This window comes from Tachypleus tridentatus, chromosome 9 (assembly GCF_004210375.1).
Source record: "Tachypleus tridentatus isolate NWPU-2018 chromosome 9, ASM421037v1, whole genome shotgun sequence".
Lineage (NCBI taxonomy): Eukaryota > Metazoa > Arthropoda > Merostomata > Xiphosura > Limulidae > Tachypleus > Tachypleus tridentatus.
The window spans coordinates 95,448,107-95,463,967 of record NC_134833.1 but is presented as its reverse complement, the minus strand read 5'-3'; positions in this window follow the sequence as shown (position 1 = coordinate 95,463,967).

Genomic DNA, 15,861 nt, shown 5'->3' with positions numbered 1-15,861 from the left:
AAACAGTCTGATTTCTCTTACCAAACAAAAGTACAAGTTTTTGAAATTGAAATTTAATAACAAAAACTTTCTTTAAAATCTCTCGTTTAAAATGTGAACCCTGGACTATTACTTTAGTTTTGTATTTTAACGCTCTGAAAGGATGTCACCTTTTGTTTTCTGTAAATATACTTTATAAAAAGGAGGATTTTCTGAAGTTTCAAAGATAATTAAAATTGTTAGCCTTAGAAAATATGACTCGGCATTTTCTGTAGTTTTAACTTGTAATATTCTTGCCAAATAATACACATATTGTAGTTATGTTGCATGTTTGCACTATTTTCAGTTATTTAAGAAATTATATAATGAAACGATAGACTTGTACCGATTTATGTTTGTTTACCACTTGGTCCCCTGATAACTCATAAATAAGTCTGGGGGTTTATTACCTCCTAAAATCGGTTTTCAGTATCTCCAGTAAACAGAACACAAATTACATGAACAGTAAAATAAATATATGTCATTGTGCTAAATTAACTACATTTCTTTGGGTATCGTGATCTGCAGCTGTAAAAAAGTTCAAGTGAAAATTTTCTTAACAAACTCGAGAACCAAAATGAATTAGAAATTGTTTGACTTCTACATAAAATTATTCTCATATAGAAAAGTAGAGAGTATAAGACATGTTCATAGCAATAATATATCATAGGTTTTCAATTACACATAATTTAGTTTGTGGATTGCTTTTATGCTTTGTATATTATAATTCAACTTTTTTTTATATTGATAAAAATTTAGTATTCTGAACACACCAGTACTATTAACGTAAGCATGACTTTCTAAACGAAGATTATTCTAGCTTAGAGAATGATCTGAAGAAATTTTCAAGAAATTCTGATCTATATCATAAGCAGTTCACAATAAAAATACATAACCAAAATAAGCTTTATTTTAATTTACGATTTTAAAAAAATCATTAACATGATATCGTAAACTAAAGTTTGATGTTATAATGTATCTGTCTGCTACAGGAATCTGCGAATTTGTCATGACGTAATGTGATCTTATATTGTGTTTCCTTGTGTACTTTTGTGATAATTACTTGTTAATTTTATATAATTAATTATTTGCAATCTTTGTAGCATTAGGAAATAACAAATATATGTTTCCATATGCTCCAATATTATTTTTTAATGAGGATTTTTTGAATGGAAGCTCCGCACTTCGAACTAATTCAAACAGATTTTTTTTCACGTAATATTAAAGAGAAAAATCTGTTGAAAATATTATTTTTCCTCACTTTACGTTATATTGTTGAATGATAATCGTTTTTCATTCCATAAACATATCGTATATATATATATCAGGGGTGGGCAAACTTGCTTAATGTAAGAGCCACATACGATAACTTCATATGTTTGAGAGTCACAACACATAAACAAATATTACACACGTTTTTATTGTTACATGCACATTTTGTTACATAAATTTTATATAAATGTTAAGGAATACATGTACGTAATAATATTTATTAATGTATGTAGTTTTTTAACTGTTAAATTGTATCAGTTTCAATAATCATAAAATACGCATATATAAACCAAATGTTTTCAAAATCCTGGCAGATTACTGTTTTAACTATATTGAGCGTATTGAACGGTAATGAAACTACAGAAACATCTAAAATAAATATGCAAACTTGTATTTCATAAACATTAAATGAGACTGCCAAAAAATAAAAATAAAAGGGGTTAAAACAGATATTTTTAATGATATTTATTTCTCTTAGTAAATATCTGGTCAAAATATGAAGGAAAATATGTAAAACAATAAAATTAGAGATATATCAATCAGATACCACCAGATAAAATTTCAGTCTTATCATAATATTTTTCTGACACGAACAGACATTGATACAATTATCAGGCAATTTATTGCTAGTAGAGGTTTTGTGAGTTTCCATCTTGTTTGTGAGTCGTTGAAATTTCGGCTGATATGTTTTCAAGGTTGTACGAATTAGCTATTTCAAGTGTTGATTTGTAAGGGTTGCATGATGATTTGACTTCACAAACGTCATTACAGAGAGTACAGTGATTCACAGCAGTATGTTGTGCTGAAAATTGAAATGAGTCGCACACTAGTTTTTTTTCAGTTCAGAATACTTTATTTCTGAAACTTGCTTCCAGAGCTCAATTGTAGAATGAGATTTATGGATCATCTTTAAACTCAAGTCTTCCTGTAGTTCTATTAGTTCCATTTCCACAGCAGATGATTCTGTAACCAGAAATACTAGAATTGGACAACCATCATTGATCACATCAGCCATGAATAGATTTACAAGAAAGGTGAAGCAGGGATTCAGCTTCTGCAAGTCTTCAAACCTGTCTAGGAAATTATCACGCAATTTTTGTAAGTTGTCGTTATATTCTTCCAGTTTGTGATCTTTTATTTTAATATCAGGGAATGTATTTACTCTCCTTTTGAGATTGGGGAAGTAACTAAAGTTTCTTGACAGTATGTCTCTTTGAAAAAGTCTTATTTTATTCTGAAAGCTGGAAACTGTCTAAGTAAAATCAGGAACAATCTTATCCTTCCCATGGAGTGCCAAGTTGAGAGTTTATAGATGATTCATTATATCAGTAAAGAACGGAACATTAGATCTTGCGTCCATTCATTATTTCTTAGTTGAGGATAGAATCTTTTCTTTTCTTTAAGAAAAGTAATAATAGGCTCTAACAGTTCCACAAACCTATTTAAGACATTGATGGTTGACAGCCACCTCACAATGCAGTAGAAGAAGACATCACTGGGTTTGTCTTCAAGCTCCAGTTCTTCAGTAAAATGTTTGAACTGTCGGTGGGTCTTTTTATTTAAGCGTATGAAATTGACAATTTCAAGAATGAATTTCATAACATTTTCATACTTGAAGTATCTGGCTGCTAGGTGTTTACGATGAATAATGCAATTAACGGGGAGAAACTCTGGAAAGCTGGGATCACTTTTCATAAGTGCAATTAATCCTGCATTTTTCACCACCATTGTAGGTGCTCCATCTGTTGCAACACTGACGAGTTTATCCAGTGGAAAATCAGCATTTGGTAAGGCTCTATGAAGAGCATTTTTAATGGCAACACCACGAGTTGTTTCTTTTACTGCCACTAAGTCCAACATCTCTTCGTTCACAGTTACATCAGAGGAAACATAACTAACAAATATCGCCAGTTGTGGATTATCTTGTATGTCTGTAGATTTGTCAAGGGAATTCTTTAAGTAATTTTACATTTTGCCTGCAATATCAACACTGATCTGGGAGATACGTTTCTCTTTAGTGTGGCGTGAAGCTGGTGTTTGTACTATTAGTCGCTGATGTTTTGTGTTATTTGGATCTAACGCTGCAACAACTTCAGCTATATTTTTCTTAACAACTTTACCATCAGAATATGGGCATTTAGCACGAGCAATATTCCATGATATAACAACATTTACTTCAGTCGTTGTATTAACTTCCTTACTAAACGTTGTCAATAGTGTCTGCTGGCTATTTAGTAATGATTTTAATACAGTTTACTTGTTTTCCGTAATTCTGATTCAGGTGGATAATCAGACGAAAAGTTTTTGTGATTTGTTTCATAGCGACGTTTTACGTTACTGCCTTTGTAATGACTGAATAACACATTGCAACTAAGACACAAAGGTTTACCTCCTTTAACGGTAAGTGCAAAATTTTGCTTCCACTCTAGTTTAAAAGTTTTGCTTTCATCTTCATACTTTTGCTTCTTACAATTTGATGATGCCATCTTCCTTCATAAAATTTTCACAGACATTTCTAAAAATTAAAGTGGAAAGAAGCAATAAGCTCCAATACGTGCAACGCAATCAAACTCTACAGCACCGAGTATCAAACTAACACACAGCTAATTTCATTACCCTCAACACAGCCACACACGCCACAATCCTGCGATTGCAAGCCACGCCCACTAAAACTAATATTGTCAACACCGGCTTGTACGATTACTGATTCTCCAGCATAATTTCTCTGTAATCTTTGCTGATTCGAAATTTCTTTAATCCCTGACTCAAATCTAGCATTAAAGTAAGGATTTAAATTCTTAACTGTATTTACTCACCATGAACATTAAACTTACGTTTTAATTCAGTGGACTTTCAGTTTATACCTGGTAAACAATTATAAAACTTGAAATTTTTTTATTTACCTTTTATATTAATTGTGATGCAGAAAAGAGCTCAGCCAACATACATCCGTATGTGGCTCGCGAGTCGAGGTTTCGTCACCCCTGAAATAAGCGTCACGTTTGTCGGAAAATCGGATTTTAAGCCTGTTGTAATAATAATAACATTTTGTTAATTTTATGTTTACTGGTTATTTACTATCATATATGGACATGAACAGAAAGTTATGTTTGCTTACGCTATCATTTTTCACAGAGGTGCCTGAAGATATATTTTGCACGATCTTTAATTTATGCTTTCATTGTAAGTGCAGCTTCCTAAGCCATAAGATGAACTTGTTTCACATATTTGGTTTAGTGTCCACCAACTGTTCAGCTTTCTCATATAGAACCACATCAAGGGTGGTGACAGTCTTGTGATCTTCCAGAACCGCCTCATTGATCTGTTATACATTCTTCAAAACAGTTAAGAGCCATTCCGCCTTCATTTGTTAACTCTGGCTTAGATAATGCTTGGATAGAGTCAGGACTGTATGGCCGAAATACAACAATTTTTTTTACTGTACCTGCTACAAAAGAGCCATGAGTGCCTACATCTATACCTACACGGACCTCTTTGAATTGCTGTTAGGTAACTTTCTGAATAAACACCATGAGCTGAGAAAGCCACGTGAGGCAAATACTAAAATTGCGGAGGAAGCCTGCCAAGAAAAGTCTCTTCAAACATGCCACGAAAAAACAAAACAAGTCCATTCAGAAATTTAAAAGAAAAGACTTTGGCGACAATGAAGTTATACAAAAGTTGAACGAGTTCATCAGAGCAAGATCAGAAGAAAATACCATGACGAAATAAAAAGTAAACTACATGGGTCAGATCGATACATTTCTGCAATTTGTAAAAACATCAAGACTGAAAAATTAGTATCTGCAATCTAGTGAGCAACTTGCCAAAGTTTTCTTTACCAATGGCCGCTTTAAATACAATAAATTGTGTCCTAAATAGCTAGCTAACATGCATGATTTGGAAAAGAGTGATCCAAATATGTGGAAAGCTTTTGCGGATGGTAGCTTTACTATTAGAAACAGTAATGTCCAATTTGATTCCTAGAACCTGATTATGCACGTGAACAAGAAAATAGGAATTGAAACAAAATTGAGGATTGATTGAAATTTCAACAAATTCTAATGGAAGACAGAGGTTCTTTCTCTTTGGTTCAGAGCTGGAAAAGATGAGTCGAGAGTACAAAGAACAACCAAAGAAGGACAACAAAGCAAGAAAACATCATGCTCTTTCGAACGCTTTATCTACATTGACCATGAAAACATCAACAGGTTGAAAAATACAACAGCACCATAGTACAACCCATTTACAATGAAGAATAATGACACACTTTAAAATTTCGTCACCCAGACCATAGTACCACCAAAAACCACACATTATATTTTACAGAGCAATGAGCTTGAGTAGCAGATATACAAATAGTATGTGGAGGAACAACTTCATGGACCAGTAAGTTTTTGAACTCCTGTAAAGAAAACAGACCTTAAGCATTCCACACATACAGACACGCACGACTCAAACACACAGAAATGCATGATAGATCTCAAGGACCACAAGAGCTTTCTTTCAGAGACTCATGCATGAGAAATGCATGATAGATCTCAAGGACCACAAGAGCTTTCTTTCAGAGACTCATGGCCATCGCAAAAGGTATTAGAGAAATTGATAAAACTGATGTAGTATGAGCATACGAGTTTCCATTAAGTCCCTCATGGTCAGTTTCTGTGCAAATAAGATTCTCTAACTCAAGCATAAGCTTTGACCTGTTAGTACATGGAAGAAGGGCCATGTCAAATGCAAATAATACATATGGAGTTGATGGGAACTCGTATGCTCATTCTACATTAGTTTGATCAATTTCTCTAATACATTTTGCTAATACAGATTGCTGCAACAAAATAATCCATGTAATGGTTTCCACAATAAGATAGATATTGTAGATGGTATAGTTATAGTGTAAAAACTGAAGAAGCCAATGTGTAGCAAAAACAATTACTGATCTTGCTTATCAGTTCATGATGACCTTGCGAACTACAATAAATGCATATGATAAGGTACGCTTAGTTTTGACACTTACTAAGCTCATTCAGTACAAAACAGCATTAGGCAGAGAAGGGAGAATGATACAAAGGAGATCACTTACAAAGTGGATGACAAAACAAATATAGCAAACGTTCAAACTCACAAATTATTATTCTGAAGTAAAATCAATTAGGATATGACTGTGTATCTTTCAGAGATATCTATTAAAGCCTACAAATATACAGGCAAAGTGCTATATGTATTTGCAGATGAAAACACCCTCTGTGGTAAAGAAGATGAACTAATCTGTGTTAATAACCATGAATAAGCTGACACTCTAATGATATGGCATGCTTCATTTGCTCTCACTAAATCCCTTTTAACTTCAGACCTCTGTATGTTCTTTCCTTATACTGATGTCGATGTCTTTATCTTTATCATTTCAAACTATGACAGACTGATTTCAAATACAACAATGTGTATGAAATCTGGAAAGGTTGACGAACAGCAAATTTACAATGCTATATCCGGACAAAGCATTACCCTTACCAAAATTTTATGTATTTACGGAAAGCGATAGCACAGAGAAGTTTATTGATAAAAGCAAACAGGCGTGGTTCAGGCTCTTTTTCAATATAGAGAAGGGCATCACAGCAGTCTTTAAAGCTCTTGGAAATATATTTGACATTGATTCTGAAACAGAAGATTCATTTATAAAAGTTGTGTGCATGGTATATCGTCTAACGGTTGTGTGCACCACTGATAGCAAACAGCTCAGGTGGCATCTGTTCTGCAAATATCAAGCAGAGAGTGAGAGCACTTGCCATTTGCTAAAGCTCCTTTATTTGAACATATTCTTCGTGCACACATTCAGGCTTCTATACGGAGCCAGGCTCACATTGCTATGGAATAACATCTGGATCTGAGGAAAAATAAATGGAATGAAGTGAGCGGTACCTTGATGCCTTTCCTTACAAACCTCCAATCAGTCCCTGTGTCAGTATTGGAGTTCGTAAAGTGTGCTGTGGACGTAAAAATAGCAATCGCGCTTCAACTCGATATGATTACAAACATAATGGTATGACCTGTACTGATCTGTATCTCTGTATAGACTGGGAAAACAAGGACCCCAATGAGGTTAAATTTGGTGACTCTGACATTGAAATTGCTGACATCATTAAAGATGGAACCTTTGTCAAAGAAAATGAGTATCTTACAAGGCATAATAGATAGTACGAAACAATCATAAAGTTGACATACGTTTATTGAAATAAGACAAATTCAAGGTGTACATACAATTTATTTCCAAATTCCACGTAGATTTTCGTATGTTTTATAGCATGAAAATAAACACGAGACGAAAATAAATCTAGTTTCATAGTAGTTTAATCTATACCTTTTTGCTGCTGATTTGGATAAACTTACAAAGTTAAGAGTTTTAACTTTCGTGTTACATGTTCATCATTATGCAAATTGTTGAATTGCATTTGTGTCACATTATTTCAATCACATAGCATAAAAGGATAATTGTTGAATCAATAAATTACAATTCAATGTTGTAAAAATTATGATTTTTTGATGTTTTCAACACCTAATCTTAATCACGCCATATTTTGCTTAATCCTCAGAGGAAAAATGAAAACCTATATATTTGAAAAGGTCTTTATAATGGCTTTTAAGAAAATAAAAACAAACAACGTATGTTTCCGAAAATTAACAGAGTATTCCCACAAAACCTTACTTTATCAACACAAGGAACTTGACTATTAAGTTTGAGGTAATCCAATAAAAATCTAAAATAAATAGAATACTATAAATACATGACATTTGTAAAGTATCAAGTTAATTGAAACAAAAAGAAGGTCACTTTATTCAGTGAATAAAGTATTCGGATCTGTGTCCAAGTAAGTTTATTTTTACATTGTGTAGAATAGTTAACATGGGTGTAAATCTGAGTCTATACGTTAAAACAGAGTTACAGCTTGTAATAACATTAAGGAAGAAATAAATTAAATGTGTTTGATTACAGGATTGAAATTTGAGTTACTTTCAACAGATAATATAAAATAACACGCCAATGATAAAATAACATTACAACATTTGATGTCAGAAGTAGGGTTCTGTGGTGAGAGAGAGAAATACTAAATTTCAACTTTTGAAGAAGACAACCACAAGGATAGAGTGAGACAGCAAACCTGCTAGACATGATAAAACAATGGAAATAACAACAAATAGAAAAACAAACAAAATATTTGAAGAAGAACAAGAAAGAATGAACAGAAGAGAAAATTAAAACAAAGAGATAAAAAATTAAAGGAAGAACAAAGACAACGTTATAGAAAATTAAAAATAAACCAGAAAGGCCAAAAGTTCAGAAGAGAAAGACAATATGTTATAAAAAGCTCTTGAAGAACGAGACTGGGAATTGAAAGAAAGATATAGGAAGTTAAGAGGAGATCTTGAATAATGAGACTGAAAGTTAAAAGTTCTTTAAAATCTAAAATAAATCTAACTGCATTGTTTGTAATTAAATGCAAATCATTACAATGAGCTATTTTTGATCTACCTACAACAAGTATAAAAACGAAATAAACTGATTTTTGTCTCATAAAGTAGACTGGTCATTGAATTATTTTCATCTAATGATTTACGAAAACCACTATAGAAAGAACAATGTTGCAATAGTAATATTATTAGGTTTTAGGAATAAAATTGGTTGATCTGACATTGATTATGTTGCATGTCTCAGCCTTATTTTAGAAGATGGTTAATGGTTGGATTTTCTCAGTGTAAATTAACATACGCTTGTTGGAGAACTATTTATGGGGCATGTTATTGTGTTTTTTGACGAAATTCTGAGAGTCATCTTTTGTTTAGGAATTTAAATTTCACTTTTAGGTTATGACATATTTGTAACATATTTGGTAATCGTTTGTATTATTTTGTAATTAAAAATTAATATTTTTTAATTCTGTGTGTTTTTTGGGTTTTTTTACAATCGAAATTTTACCTTTTGGTATTTATTTTCATGATTTGCAATTAGAAGATGGATTTTTGTTTCCTGCTTTACATATTTTTGCGGCAAAAACTTTGCATTTTGTAACCTGTTTCTATCTTTTGACAATCAAAAACTGACACTTCGTTCGTATCTTATTCTGCAAACTAAATTTGGTATTTTGATCAATTTTTTTTTCAATATCAATTTGCTTTGTGTTACCTTTTGGCCTGTAAATGTAAGCCTAATAAATTATGACAGTTTAAAAGTGTTTAAGCTTAGAAAAACGTTGAAAACAAATAAACTGATTCCGTCTAGTATAGTTAATGATATAATGAAAAGTTTAGTGTTTTATTTTATTGACAAAAATTCAGTTTTTTTTACTTCTTTTGTAATTTGAAAATTATATTTTGGTATATGCCTTTTGGACACTTCGCGCAAAGCTACACGAGGGCTATCTGCGCTAGCCGTCTCTAAGTTAGAAGTATAATACTAGAGGGAAGGCAGCTAGTCATCACCACCCCCTGTCAACTCTTGGGCTACTATTTTACCAACTAATAATATAATTGACTATCTCATAATAACACCCTCACGGCTGTTATAAAGGGCGAACATGTTTGGTACGACAGGGATTCGAACCCGCGACGGTGAGATTACGAGTCGAGTACCTTAACCACCTGGCCATGCCGTGCTGTACGCGGTATTACTTTCTCTTTTAGATTTGAAAAATGAACGTAAACTTTCAAATAGTTTGACATTTAAGAGCATTGGTATACTTATGCTTAGACAAATTTTTAAAATGCTATCCTGAGTCAAAGCGTTGCCATCACGTGTCTGTGGTATGACATAATTTTCGACTGAAGATATTGACGTATGATATTTTTGTATCTTTGTGTATAATATTAATACTCAACACTAATGAACATTTCTGTATTTCTATGAATATACCTGCACATGTAGTTATTAGTGTGAATAAACAGTTAAATATATTTGAAGTAATTTATACAAAAATATAAGTACTCTCTATAGCCATGTATTTATTTGTAGTTAAGCGCAAAATTACACAACAGAGTATCTATCCTCTACATACAAAGAGTATCGAAACTCGGTTTTAGTCTTATAAATCAGCTGTGCTACTGGATAGAATAGTCATATAATACAATATAATTTTTTCTTTTCTTGGAATTAGTTTTTTCATCGTTGAGATTGCAATGACGTGTATATTTGTATATTTAATATCCAAGGGTGTTTTTTAATCTAAAATATTTATATTTATTTGTGGATTTTTGAAAAGTGTTTGATTTGTACTTTGATTCCAACATGTTTTTTAATAAAGAGTTTATTTTTAGTGTAATGTTGAATTGTTTATTTAATTGCATAGGAGGTTGTTTTGTTTCAATTTAATGCTGAATTACTTAATGCATAATTAGTACGTTCTAGTCATTATCAAGTACTTTATAAAATGGGCAAAATTATATCCATTCTTGAAAGTTTAGTACATTTAGTTACTGATGTGATGGCTGAGATTAGATGAGACAAGGTGAGTGTAATGTACATCCACATAATCCACGTGTAATGTTTCAACGTCGGTTGTATGCATAATTCTGTCTTCTGCTATGGATGGTAAAAATATGTTTCATCATATCATTCTTAGTCTGGTTGAATGATTGGATGATACAGACTATTAAATAAATTCGTGCAAACTTTGTAAACTGTGAGTGAACCAACTGAGATAAATACTTAGATATGTCTTGACGGTACACCACATAACTGAGCAACAAACAATTAAATAATTGCTGTGTCGTAATAGATGACACATTTATTTTCCACTCCATCTTATACGCGGTTTTCAAGAAGTGCAAATACCACAGAAGTATTTAAAGTGGTTACGTTGCCCTACATCAGTGGCTGGTAAATGTTTTGTATGTAAAACGAAATGATCTACCAAAATTGTGGCAGCATAAATGTTCGAGGTTGGTGGCAGAGTAATATGCAGCAATCCATTTATGCCTGGGATGGTCTGCACAAGTGATTGATCTATGAGCTGCAGCAACCATGGAGGACATTGGAAACGTCAATAAATCTATATTACTATATCACTGGTGAAGTTCCTTTGAATTTCAGTAGTATGTCTGAGGGTTTATAATACTTATAATCGAATTTTGATACCTAGGGTAGGCAGAGCACAGATAGATATTTATCAACAAACTCACACTCATAAGCCTTGTGAGAATTAATTGGATCAAAAATATGAATTGAATAACCAAGTAGAGTCGCCTGATGACAACAAGAGCACAGTCTCAATCTCAGGTAACGTAACATGTAATATAACACATGATATAAGGTGAACAAGGGACCTGTTGATCGATATTAGCCGTCTTATCCACTGAACTAAACTGATTATTTTGTGTATTAAATACTTTTCTGTACTTTAATTCACGAATGTTTATAAGCATACTTTCTAAAACTTCGAATTCTATTGATAGGCATTATCAACCAATCAGAATAGCCTTTTTCGTTTTTTAATAAATTTATGTTATCAAGAAACAATGCTCAGGTAGCGTAACATGTACTATAACACATTATTTCAGGGGAACAACGAACTTGTTGGTCCATATAAGTCGTCCCATACAATAAATTAAATTTTAAATAATAATAAACTATTCAAAGTCAACTCTTAGATTTAAAACATTTATCAGGCGTTATCTTAAACTCCATCATAAATTTACTGAAAAGGTATCATTCGTATAACAACTTTACTTTCTCTTGTGCTTCATTTGGCAAATGTTACTGAGGAACATTAAATATATATTACTTCCACAAAGTTAACATAAGCAATTAAATTACTTGTTTGAATATTTAAAGTTTGATAGTCAGTAATCAAATTTAATAAGTCAAAAGAACGCCGGACAATGAATTATTGTTTATAAATCTTCACACCATTACCTCCTGTCTTTCAGTTTCACTTGCATGGCCAGGTGGTTAAGGCACTCAACTCGTAATCCGAGGGTCGCGGGTTCGAATCCCCATCACACTAAACATGTTTGCCCTTTCAACCGTGGGGGCGTTATAATGTGGCTGTCAATCCCACTATTCATTGGTAAAAGAGTAGCCCAAGAGCTGGGTGGGTGGTGATGACTAGCTGCCTTTCCTCTAATCTTACACTGCAAAATTAGGGACAGCTAGCGCAGATAGCCCTCGTGTAGCTTTGCGCGAAATTCAAACCAAACCAGTATCATCTGAAATAAATATTTCAACCAAAACGTGTTGTTTTAGAGCTCGTAAACCTAAAAAAAATATAAATCTGTTATACATTATGGGTGTTACGATCTTTAAACACCGGAGGCGATAAAATTTTTACCCTCGTTGAAACAATACCTTCTCTACAACATTATCTCATACACTAAACACGTCGCAGTAACGCTATGTTTGCCAGTAGTTGCACATAAAATCTAACATAAAACGCTGCTCAATGGTAATATGAAAGTTGTTTATAAATGTGTTGATTTGTTTGTTTTGGATATTCATGCTAAGTTTCACCTGAACTACGTACACTAGCCATACGTAATTTTGAAACTTATAGACTAGAAATAAGGCAGCTAATCAACAACATCACCCGCCTACTATTGAGCTACTCTAGTCGAATTAAGGATCACTCTTATAAAGCACTAACGGCCTCAGAGTGTGAAATATAAATTTTTCGACAGTGAAAGGCCTTAGAGTCTTAGGTTCACAGTCCATCAGATTAATAACGGGGTTACGCCCTGTCCATTTCTTATATGAAGAACCTTTTCATATGAAGTTTTGCCTCTGCACTTTAGAATACTTAACTCGTTTCATAAATGAGAACGATAACTCACTCTAAATGTTTGATTTATTTAGAACTAACGTTTTGGCCTGAATATTTTAAATGTCATTTCAACCCTTATAGTTAATTGTTTAAGGAAAGGTTTAAAAATATTTTATGTAATTATAATTTACAGAAATAAGTAAAACAACAAGCACTAGACTTGGAAAAGTAAATGCAAGCACTATATGTTATTTTATTATCACACTAATGCTTCTTAACCTTGCGAATACACACTGTAAAAGAGCACAAGAATGCAAACTGTTTTAAAATAAACTTCAGATCTTTTTAGGAGGATAGTTTTATAACTCTATAAAAACGAAAGTGTATATTAAATTACCGTAACATACACACAAAGGTTACATTTCTTTATTAGGTGTAGAAATACACACACTCAATGTATAATATAAATCAACCACTAAAGCGATATTTTACTTTATTTTGAGCTTAACTGGGTTGAAAACCAAACAAACATAACCATATTAAGCTAGTATTAAGTTGATAACGAAGGATAACCTCATAAGAACCAATATGGAGAATAGAATTAAAAAGATATATTTGGTGAAGTAACCATATTACGAATATTATGTGTTTTAAATTTTCTTGTAAATTTAAAGTCACTGTGTATCAAATATTAAACTATAGGAAATATGAATTTCTAAGTACTGACTAGAAATGGTGGTTCGAAACAGCCTGAGTACACGAATTTCACGCGTAAATTTCCAAAATAAAGTAAAAGTTAAACAGTAGTTTCCAAAGTCTGTTTAGAGTTATAAAGGGTTTCTTCTCTACATTAAAATATTTCTCTTTTCGAACTTTCGACTCTCTTACTGGAGCCTTTATCGGGCAACATGTTGCCTTTGATAAGAGGGCCGAAAGTTCGCAAATAAAAGTATTTAAAAGTAGAGAAAAATCCGTGTGTAATTGTTAATATTTATTTCCCAATGTTATGAATCTTAAACAATAGTTTCAAAAGTCGTCAAATCTTAGGGTGTTGGGTTGTCCTTTACTCATCACAGTAAAATTAAAAATATAAACGTTATTTTTAATTTACAATGCCTTCTCATGCTTTAACATAACCAAAAAGAGCTGTTTCAATAAACTAGCGTTGAGTGATTGGTAAACCTAAATCGATCCAATATTTCCTTCAACATAAGCGCCAAATGTACGTATGAGTAGATGGGGTTGCAGCACTAGGGCTCAGAAAGCTTTGATTACTTAACGGTTTATAAATCTTTAAACACTACGTACATTTCTATCGATGGTCTTTAAAATTACAATAGCCGCTTGGCCACCAGAAGGCTCACTTCGGCCCTCTGCATGATGTATTTAATGCATACAAATCATATAAGTAACCTACAGTCTTATACGAACGCAAATTTTTAGCATATAAATGGGGTTTTGGGATTATTTTGTTTGATTTTTAGAGATGGTTAAATTTAATACCTACAGTTAATTATACAGTTTCATAACAAATCTAATATCTTAAACACGTTGATGGTCAGTTTTAAATTACCTAATACAACAGTTTAGAGACGAGGGTAATAACAAGAAAAAAGGAATAACGTTCTGGTTAACTAAGGGAAACAAACAATATTTCCACAGAACTTCTAGTTTCTACGATGCTCCGTAGTGGATGTGGGTGGAGCTTCCAAAGTAAAATGTTGTTTGATACTTTTTCGGAACCATTCATAGCACGCGATACAAATCGTAGTATGAGCAAAATACCGAGAAGACGCAGCCCTCCTTTAGTTTGTACCGAATTGTACTACGTTAAAATGAGCGTCTCAACCGTATAGCCCTGAAAAATCCTCAAAAAAAGGCTGAGTTCCGTTACTACTGATAACTCATGTCGGTAGTAACTAATGTAATGAAATATCAGTCTGTATAACTTGCAAGAAGCTTCAATACTGGGATTACAAAGACACTGGGTTTAGAAGTTATTGAATATTCAACAATTGGATAAAATAAGTTGAGTCAAACTTCACAAACTCTTACTGAACTATAACACGTCAATGTTACTTTCTGTATACCGAACCACTTAAAAATATTCAGAATTAATAGTATGAATGGTAAGCAAAAAGAACTTTTAGTTACTCACCGAAACAAAGGATTTTGTAGCTTTACGAAATGTTCTGTGTCGTTAGGTGTAATGTTTTTTTGTATAATAGTTATGAAAAAGTAATTTTAAAAAAATTTATAATATCAAGAAGTGTAAAAACCAATTGTCGCCATGTATATAATCTGAAACCTGCTGTTCTATAAATGCCAGCTATATGGTAACGAAATGTATTTAAAGTTTAGACATAACTGTTGATTTTTGAGCGCCCACTTGAATTTTTATTGAGACATAATGATACTGAGTAATTTATAAGCTATGGAATTGTAAAAAAATTAGCTGAGTTTTTTTTTTCATGTTTGTTTATGTTACTAACGTAATTGTCTTTAATGTTAATGTTATAAATGTCTTAGTTTTGCTTTCGTATAAACGTAAAAGTACCACCATACAATTATCCAATCTGAATATCGGAATTCCATGTGAGTTAGCACTCATACACGTACGGGCTGATTGCTCTTTTAATTAAACAGACTACATTAGGTTTTAGTGGTATGTTCAACTATGTGTTGTGGCACAAGGGAAAGTTGGATACTTAAAAATATATGTAATTTTAGTATACGTATTCTACTAGGATTTAATGAAAACTTGTGGAAACGCATGATAAAGTTAAGTGTTTACAATTACGTAACTTAGTGTAAAAAACATAGT